The sequence below is a fragment of the Hylobates moloch genome, unplaced genomic scaffold (genome assembly GCF_009828535.3).
Source record: "Hylobates moloch isolate HMO894 unplaced genomic scaffold, HMol_V3 SCAFFOLD_8, whole genome shotgun sequence".
NCBI classification, from domain to species: domain Eukaryota; kingdom Metazoa; phylum Chordata; class Mammalia; order Primates; family Hylobatidae; genus Hylobates; species Hylobates moloch.
Genome location: NW_026652283.1, coordinates 50,859,666 through 50,867,639, shown reverse-complemented (window position 1 = coordinate 50,867,639; position 7,974 = coordinate 50,859,666). Strand labels below are relative to the sequence as shown.

The 7,974-nt window shown below is 44.0% G+C and overlaps 1 long non-coding RNA gene across 2 annotated transcripts in view; it reads left to right on the top strand.

Annotated features, from left to right (window-relative positions):
- The first annotated feature begins 221 nt into the window (after window positions 1-221).
- LOC131384043 (uncharacterized) overlaps window positions 222-7,974 on the top strand; it is an 88,020-nt gene continuing 80,267 nt past the window's right edge. Inside the window, exons 1-3 of one of the 2 annotated variants that reach the window (XR_009214531.1) lie at window positions 222-317; window positions 887-1,044; window positions 7,839-7,968. This is a non-coding gene — a long non-coding RNA (uncharacterized LOC131384043). The remainder of the gene's footprint in view (window positions 318-886; window positions 1,045-7,838; window positions 7,969-7,974) is intronic. The other variant, XR_009214532.1, reaches the window with a different exon arrangement.

Below are 7,974 nucleotides of genomic sequence, written 5' to 3'. Positions count from 1 at the left end.
TTATAACTAACTGTGATCTGCTCAGTATAAATTGCGCTCTTTAATTAAAGGATCATACTGTATTTAATTTGCACTGAAAAATTCCACCATAGGAGAAATTCTTGGAGGTTATGAGAACATTAGTGGTGGTATGTAGAGGCAGTGTCATGTCACAGTGAAGGGTGGGGCCTCTGGAGCCAGTCTTCCCGAGGTGAAATCCTAACTTTGCCACTTACTAGCTATGTGAACTTGGGCAAGTGACTTAATCCTCTGTGTTTCGTCTCTAAATTGGGGAGAATAGAAGCATCTACTTCATGTAGTAGCCAGGATTAGAAGAGGTAATGATTGTGGTGGCTCACTACAGAGCCTAGCACATGATCAGCACTCAGTAAATGCCAACTATATCACAGGGCAGAGAGAGGAGGGGTCTATTTTAGCCTGTAGTGTGGGGTGTCTGTGAAGGAGGAGAGATTGGAGCTGGACTTAAAGGGTAGTTGACATTGGAGAGGAGGATGAAGCAGAGGGAACAGAGAGACATAGCAAAGCTCTTTTGAAGTCCCCGAAGGAGTAGGGAATAACCAAGACCTTGGTTTCTACTTAACACCAGCTGCTGTAACAGCTAAAACTCTAAAAGGTCAATAGCTTAGTGTAATAGATGTTAATTTCTCGCTCACATAAAGTTCAATCAGTGGCAATGGAGGAGGAAGGGTACTCTGCACCTTACCATTATTCAGTAACACAGGCTAACGGAGGCTCTGCCATTGTCCATGTGGCTTCCAAGGTCACACTGGGCACTGACATCCAGCCCGCAAATGGGGAAAGAAAGCATGCAGGATGATGCAAGAAGTTTTTATGGGCCAAGATTAGAAGTGGCACTCATCACTTCCCCTTAGATTTCACTGGCTAGAACTTAACACATGGACATCTGCAAGGCAGTCTGCAGACTATAGTTTAGATGTGTTCCCAGAAGGAAAGTGAAGTGGATTTGATGACTAGCTAGCCAGTCTCCTGCCCCAGGTTCTGGGACTAAGAGATGCACCAGCCCAGAGAAGCAGCAGTCCAAAGGTGAGGACTCTGATTCTGAGCAATGAGCTTGATCTTGACTCTAAGGGCAGTGGGGGGGAGGGGGCCCCACTGAAGGGTGTTCATCAGGAAAGTGATGTGGTCAGGAAGTGCCAGAGGATTAACTGGCTTATTCCAGCTACAAGGTAGATGTGGGAGGGTGAGGAAGAGAGGTTGGATAACCAGTTAAGGGCTGTTACAAGGATCTAGGCAAGAGTTGATGAGGCCAGCACTCAGCCGTGGCCATAGGGATGGAAAGGAGGGTGGCTCTCAGAGAGTTCACTGGGCAAATTACTTAGAAGACAACTGTTATTCCATGAACCTAGTGCTCAGGGCTGTGGAGCATATAAAAGGAAAAAAATCCCAGCCCTATCTATTGAGAGCTTATACTCTATTTATGGACATAAAACTGACAAAGATGACTTTGTATCAAAACTTTGGAGTAAGCTGGCCAGGGTCATCCTAGAGTGGCTTTTGAATGGCCTCAAACACTCTCATCTCACTCCTTCTCTCTCTCTCTGTATATATATTTAATCTTTGCTTCTCTTTGCATATGACTTCATTCTCCTAGGTGGACTGTCCCCACCAAGCTAGAACAATAGCCAAAGCTAGGCCCAGGCTTACATTTACACAACCCAGCAACAAAGAGGTAGAAATGTCTGATAATGGGTTAGAATGGTGGTTCTCTCTAGTGTGCATCAGAATGACCCAGAGGGTTTGTTTCAACACAAACTGCTAGGCCCCAGAATTTCTAATTTAGTTAAGTGTATTAGTTCCCTAGAGCTTCCATAACAAAGTGCCACAGACTGGGTGGCTTAAACCACAGAAATGTATTTCCTTACATTTCTGGAGACTAGAAGTCTGAGATTGAGCTTTCAAAAGGGTTGATTTCTCCTGAGGCCTCTCTCCTTGGCTTGTAGATGGCTGTCTTCTCCCTGTGTCTTCACATGGTCTTCCCTCTGTGTGTGTCTATGTCCCAATCTCCTCTTCTCATAGGGACACCAGTCATATTGGATTAGGGCCCACCTTAATGACCTCATTTTACTTTATTTTTTTAAAGACCCTATCTCTAAATAGAATTACATTCTGAGGTACTTGGGGTTAGAACTTGAACATGTGAATTTGGGGGGGAGGACATAATTCAGCTTACAACAGTAGGCCTTGGGTGGAGCCCTAGAATGTGCATTTGTTTTTTTCTCTTTCCCTTTTATTTTAATTTCAAGATGTACATGTACAGATTTGTTACATGGGTAAATTGCATGTTGCTGGGGTTTGGTGTACAGATAATTTTGTCACCCAGGTAATCAGCATAATACCTAATAGATAATTTTTCAATCCTTACCCTCCTCCTACCTTTCACTCTCAAGTAGGTCCCAGTGCCTATTGTTCCCTTCTTTGTGTCCATGTGTACTCAATGTTTAGCTCCCACTTATAAGTGAGAACATGCAATACTTGGTTTTCTGTTCTTGCATTAATTCACTTAGGATAATGGCCTCCAGCTCCATCCATGTTGCTGCAAAGGCCATGATCTCATTTTTTAAAAAATAGCTGCTTAGTATTCCATGATATATATGTACCACATTTTCTTTATCCTGTTGATGGGCATTTAGGTTGATTCCATGTCTTTGCTATTGTGAATAGTGGTGCAATGAACATATGCATGCATGTGTCTTTATGGTAGAATGATTCTATTCCTTTGGGTATATACCCAATAATGAAATTGCTGGGTTGAAGGGTAGTTCTATTTTAAGTTCTTTGAGAAGTATCTAGACTATTTTCCACAATGGCTGAACTAATTTACATTCCCACCAGCGGTGTATAAGTGTTTCTTTACTCTGCAACCTCACCAGCATCAGTTATTTTCTGACTTTTGCATCGTAGCCACAGAATGTGATAGAATGTGCATTTCTTTTTTTTTTCCTTTCTTTTGAGACAGAGTCTTACTCTGTCACCCAGGCTGGAGTGCAGTGGTGCAATCTTGGCTCACTGCAACCTCCGCCTCCAAGTTCAAGTGATTCTTGTGCCTCAGCCTCCCAAGTAGCTGGGATTATAGGTGCGTGCCATCACGCCTGCCTAATTTTTGTATTTTTAGTAGCGATGGGGTTTCATCATGTTGACTAGGCTGGTCTCGAACTTCTGACCTCAAGTGATCTGCCCACCTCAGCCTCCCAAAGTGCTGAGATTACAGATGTGAGCCACCATGCCCGGCCAGAATGTGCATTTCTAACAAGTTCCCAGCTGCTGTGCTGTTGCTGTTGGTCCAGGGACCACACCTGGAGAACCACTGACTTAGAGTGGTTAGCCCTTGCCCTGGTATACATATGCATTTGAATAAGAGCAGATTTGGGCTCAGGAAATTAGGAATGCCATACATTTTTAGCTGGCCAATGGGAGAGAAGATTTTGAGCTGAGAGACCTTCTGGCATTCCCCAAACCATATGACGCTGGTATTATAGCCTTTCAGCAGAATGTAGCAAAGGAAAGGGCTCAGATTTTCACATGAGAGACATCATACCTCCAATCCTAGCTTTGCCCCTTCTGAGTTAAATGTGAATAAGCCACAGAACAACTCTGAGTTTCAAATTCCTCACCCATAAACTATACCTATAGGGTAGTTGTAGGAGTTAAGTGTAATAATTTATGTAAAGGGCCCGGCACTGAATGGTAACTGTTACCATTGTTATTCATTTATTCGTTTGCTCATCAAATACATGAGTAGGAGTCAGAAGACCTGGGTCTAGTCCCAGCTCTGGAACTTAGCTGTGTGCCCTTATGCCCCATGTAACCTTCTTGAGCCTCAGTGTTTTCGCCTGTCAAACAAGGAAGACTATCTCTTTCCTACTGCCCCAATCATGGTTGTTTTGAGGACCAAAAATAAGAATATGAAAATGCAGGATTGACTTTGCCATGCTATACAATAGAAATACTAATTTTTTTTTTTTTTTTTGGTAATAGTCACCAATAGCAGTAACTGCCTGACTCATAACAATTCCTTCTTCTTTAGGAACAGTGTCTGCACTAACTAATCCCATCCACTTGGCTAGAGGTGCACTCCTAACTCAGCTGGGTTGATCAAGGGGCTTCCTTGGGATTTTAAAACCTGGAATGAAGGGAAGAAAGTCCTAGGTCTTTCTGATGGTGGGAGTTGTTGGATATGAGGCGTGGGAGGTATACGTGGTTTCATTTTGTGCCATATGGGGGAATGTCACTTCTGCCGTGGATGAAATAATTCTGATACGCAGAAAGAGGTCAAGGTGAGTGAAGAGAGGCCTGGGGCATTTGAGGCCCTGGCTTCTAACATTTCTGAGGCCCAGCTGCACCTCAGTCATAGGAGATACTTCAGTATTTTTCTCCTTTTAAATTTATTTTAAATTTACTTTTTTTTTTTTTTGGTAGAGATAGGATCTCACTGTGTTGCTCAGGCTGGTCTTGAACTCCTGGGCTCAAGTGATCCTCCTGCCTCAGCCTCCCAAAGTGCTGGGATTACAGGTGTGAGCCACTGTGCCTGGCCTCCTTCCTCTTGAAATCTAGCCAAGTTTCAGCTGGTTTTCCAAAACTTGTAACTCTGATAAATACATTATTCACTTAAGAAGTATTCATTGACCACTTACACTCTGCTAGCTTCTGTGCTATAGGCTGGCCAAATGATACATAGTGGGCAAAGCCTTTTTTCAATGCCCCCAGGCTTGTTCTGCCTGTCTCCTCTTTATTCTTTAGCAGGAACCTGCAGAGTCCACACCATCCCCTGCTTAGCCAGACCAATAAACAAAATTGCAGAATCATAGAACTTAGTCTCTTAGAATTAGTAAGCCAGAGAATAAATGAATCTTAATTCTTATAGACTGTAGAGAAAATCCGTGCATGGAAGATATGAAGTGTCACTCTCAACTCACACTATGCGAAATGACCTTTTTTTTTATTATTATACTTTAAGTTCTAGGGTACATGTGCACAACGTGCAGGTTTGTTACATATGTATACATGTGCCATGTTGGTGTGCTGCACCCATTAACTCATCATTTACATTAGGTATATCTCCTAATGCTATCCCTTACCCCTCCCCCCACCCCACGACAGGCCCGGGGTGTGATGTTCCCCTTCCTGTGTCCAAATGTTCTCATTGCTCAATTCCCACCTATGAGTGAGAACTTGCGGTGTTTGGTTTTTTATCCTTATGATAGTTTGCTGAGAATGATGGTTTCCAGCTTCATCCATGTCCCTACAAAGGATGTGAACTCATCCCTTTTTATGGCTGCATAGTATTCCATGGTGTATATGTGCCACATTTTCTTAATCTAGTCTATCATTGATGGATATTTGGGTTGGTTCCAAGTCTTTGCTATTGTGAATAGTGCCGCAATAAACATATGTGTGCATGTGTCTTTATTGCAGCATGATTTATAATCCTTTGGGTATATACCCAGTAATGGGATGGCTGGGTCAAATGGTATTTCTAGTTCTAGATCCTTGAGGAATTGCCACACTGTCTTCCACAATGGTTGAACTAGTTTACAGTCCCACCAACAGTGTAAAAGTGTTCCTATTTCTCCACATCCTCTCCAGCACCTGTTGTTTCCTGACTTTTTAATGATCGCCATTCTAACTGGTGTGAGATGGTATCTCATTGTGGTTTTGCTTTGCATTTCTCTGATGGCCAGTGATGATGAGCATTTTTTCATGTGTCTGTTGGCTGCATAAATGCCTTCTTTTGAGAAGTGTCTGTTCATATCCTTTGTCCATTTTTTGATGGGGTTGTTTGATTTTTTCTTGTTAATTTGTTTGAGTTCTTTGTAGATTCTGGATAGTTGTCAGAGGAGTAGATTGCAAAAATTTTCTCCCATTCTGTAGCTTGCCTGTTCACTCTGGTGGTAGCTTCTTTTGCTATGCAGAAGCTGCTTTTCATGCTACTCACTGGGCCTTGGGCTAGAGGTAGGAAATGAGGAATATTTCAAGGGAGTCTTCTTGCTTTTAGCCCCCACTGAAAGTTGGAATTAATTTCAGCACCTATTTAAAAGAACAGATTTATAGGATCTGTCCAAACCATCTGAATCAGAATCTGCATGGGCAGGATCTGGGATCAGTATGTTTAAAAATCTTTAGAAGTGCATCTCATGCAGCCAGCCCATAGGAACACCATGGTGAAGGTCCATATGTTCCTTCCTCTCCTCTTATAAGAACAAGAGAAACTGGACAAGGAGGGGATGAGTGATGTGGCTCAGAGGGGCAAAAACTAGAGGGGCTTAGCTTCATTATCTGTGTGACTTGGAGCAAATTGCTTCCCCTCTCAGAGCCTTGTTTCCTCATCTGAAAATTGGGATTTGTGATAACTTTTGCAGCATGGTGTTGTTATGAAGAATAATTTGTTCCCTTCTCCTATGTTTAGGGCCCCTCCCACAGAGGGGAGTGAAGGCTTCAGGAGGGTGGGGGTTCAGGCATTTTCCTTGTATCCCCCAAAGTGTTGAAGTGGATAGTCCTGTGGATGCTTGTTGACAGGGCATCCTTTCCTTTGCATCTTCATAGTCACGGTGAGGCCTAATTCTCTGCCACCAGGGTATGGCCCCAGCCTCTTTGTCGGTCTTGCCGGACCCTCCCAGAGGCTCTATAGCGGGGAAGCTTGGCCCTTCCCAGTGGCTCCTTCTAAAAACTCCATGAAGTGGGCACTCTCTGGCTTGGCTACCCACTTGCCTCGGAGGCCTCTACAGTTCTGGGCCAGCCCCTAGCTGGCTGGCTGGGACTTCCTCCTGGCTTGATTTCTTCTAATGTCGCAATCTAGGCCTCCAAAAGAGCTAATGAGGAATAATACAGACTTTGGCCTGGATGCCAACTCCAGAGATTCTTGATTTCTACTTTGTAATAGAGTGGGCTGAGAGGAGGTATTAATATTTGGAATCCTAGTTGAGTGACCCGAAGCAAGTTTTTAGGGGCCTGAGCTTCCTCAGTGCCAAATGGAAGATGCTAGGACTTGTAGGATTCTGTGAAGGTTAGAAATACCACAGATTGAGTGCCTGAAAAGAGGAGCTGTTCATCTAATGGTAGCAAACATTGTTACTTGGGTACACACCCTCCTCACTAAGATGGGAGCTCTTTGAGGGCAGGGACTGTGCTTTTGTGTAATATAATAGTTCTAGTTTACTGAGCACTTCCTACGAGTTGGGCTGAACTTTTATGGGGTTAACAATTACACTTACCTCACAGGTTGTGTGTGGATTAAATGAAGAAGACTGTGCCCATTTTACAGATAAGGCAACTGAGGCTCAACTAGGTTAATGCTCTTTGTTTGCAGTTTTGTCTTTCTCTGTCCCTGCATAGGGCCTCACACATACTTGAATGACTGTGAGATTGTAGTACCTAGTATGGACAGGATGGGCATTTTGGAAGGGACTCAGGCTTCCCTGCTCCTTTCCTTTCCCTGTCCTGGCCTCCCTGGCAGGAAGGGAGGTTGTGAGCCTGTTGCTGGGCTGGCACTGAGGGAGGTCCTCAAAAGTCTGGGAGCCAAGTGCAGGGAAGAGGAAACCCATCAGAGGCCCTACCCTTGGTGGGAGGACATTCCAAAGAGCCAAGGAGCAACCTGGGAGAGGTTGAGTCATATTAAAGTGGACACCTGGGGGGTAGGGTGGGGATGGCAGTGGATACGCACACAAACCCACCTCTGCTCTGATCAGCAGAGTTTGCTGTTAATGGCTTTGGTTGGCAGAGAGTCTCGGTTCTCCCTTTGTCTCTTTCTAATACTGTCTCTTACTGTTCTATTTTTTCTTGGTTTTCTCCAGTGATGAAGCTATACTTGTTTCATTTTCCAGATGGGGCCACTTGAGGGAAAAGACCTACCCAAGGGCACATAATCTGTACATGAGAGAGAGCCAGGTGTAACAGACTGAGTACTGGACTTGGGGTTAAACAGACTGTGAATCCTTCCACCCCATTGGCAAGGTACCT